Source organism: Sciurus vulgaris (genome assembly GCF_902686455.1).
Source record: "Sciurus vulgaris genome assembly, chromosome: 3".
In the NCBI taxonomy this organism is placed as follows: Eukaryota; Metazoa; Chordata; class Mammalia; order Rodentia; family Sciuridae; genus Sciurus; species Sciurus vulgaris.
Genome location: NC_136463.1, coordinates 65,908,489 through 65,910,182, shown reverse-complemented (window position 1 = coordinate 65,910,182; position 1,694 = coordinate 65,908,489). Strand labels below are relative to the sequence as shown.

General features: G+C 46.0%; 1 pseudogene across 1 annotated transcript; it reads right to left on the bottom strand.

The window, feature by feature from the left end:
* Positions 1-460: 460 nt before the first annotated feature.
* Positions 461-1,012, bottom strand: LOC306658591 (protein FAM32A-like; annotated as a pseudogene). Its single transcript has one exon. The product of its transcript is annotated as a protein FAM32A-like (transcript).
* Positions 1,013-1,694: the final 682 nt, after the last annotated feature.

Below are 1,694 nucleotides of genomic sequence, written 5' to 3'. Positions count from 1 at the left end.
GAAAAGGTTCTGGGGAGAGGGACTGAAAACAGGCCACTGGCTTAGAAGGGGACAGGGCCTATATTCACGTTCCATCCTGGTCTAGGGCGGCTGCTCTGCCATCCAGGCTGCATGGCATCACTGAACAGGTAGGTGGCTGAGGAGCTTTCTGAAGGCCACTGAGCTGCAGGTGGCTTCCCCAGGGCCTCGATGGAAAAACGTAAGTCCCAGGTCAGAGCAGCCTGTGTAGGTCTGGTGGGTTCTGCACGTCGTGGGCCAGGCTGGTTTTAGCTTCTTGTCCTCTGGAGTCCGATCTCATCCAGGTGAGGATGGCTGGCTGGCCTCAGCATGTCAGATACAACTCTAGAAACTTTTTAACATGCCACTCATACAGTGAGTCACAGTTTAGCCTCTAGATAAATCCAGAACTTTCAATTCAAACTAATTACCTTCAATGCACTACCAAAAAGCCAAAATTAACTAAGAGGACAGTCTTACTTTAATCAAGTTCTGGATTGAAGGGATACAGTTTTGAAAAGTACTGTTTCAGCAGAAGAGGCATGGGTGTGTGTAAAAGAATGTTTCCAGAAAATACCAAAGCAACCAAAGATAATCCTGACTTTGCTTTCTGCCGTCCCTCGATGCTCCTCTACAGCCAGGACCAGGACGCTACTTGGTCCAGCTGACTTTGGGGATATCGTAATGCTCTGTGAGTGTATCCAGGTGCCTGTTGAAGTCCTCCACTCTCTGCTTGTGGGTTTTGGATGCTTTCTTCAGGATCCTCTCCATTTGCCGCTTCTCCTGCATCTTCTCGAAGGCCCTGGGCCGGCGTCCGCTTGTCCAGGCAGCGCCGTTTCTCCTCTTCGTTCTTTTTGCTTGTTCACATCGCTTCTAGAAGTTTCGCCTTGTCTTTGTCCTTCTTTTTCTTCTTCCGCTTGTTCACGCCGAGCTCTGCGAGGCCTTTCAGCTTCAGCGGTCCCTTCTGGACCTGTTCGTAGGCCTCCATAGCTCCCGCTGGCAGTTCTGTGGATAGACTGCCCGAGACTGCTAATTTTCTTATACTATTTTTATACTATTTTCCTTGGAAGAAAAGATGTTTGGTTGCAAATTGACTGTGTGACTTTAGGTAACTCATTATCCCTCTTTGGATTTCACCAGAACAAAGGATCATTGCTCTTCATCACTCCAGGAAACAAGGAGGTCTATAAACTTCAGGAGAAAAGGTAAGTACAGATGGTATTATCCTTGGCACTGAGAATATAGGAAGTGTTTATAAAATTGGGTCAAGTGCCACTGTTCAATTTATGTGATTACCAAAGACTCAGCTGACACAGGGTTGTGGTTGGACATGGCTCCTTTGTTCCAGATAATAAACATATGTAATGTCAATTATACTAATGTGTTTTGCTCTAGTTGAAACAAGAAGGAGGCTGATGAGGAGGCCAGGACACTGTACCTCATTCTCTCTGACCAGGCAACCTCTGACAACACGTTTTTCCTGTCTTTTTTTGTAACTGGTAATTAGGTTCTCAGCTGAGCTGTCAGGAATCTTGACAGGTTTCACAGATAGTCACCATCTGACAATTTACAACTTTGGGCTTTTCACAGCTGGCATGTTCCCTCCCAGGAAACCTAAGTTCTAACTCTAATGTTCTTCCTATCATTCAAAGAGTCTGATCTGAGAGGAAAGCAAGCTTTCTCAATGCATTATCTAA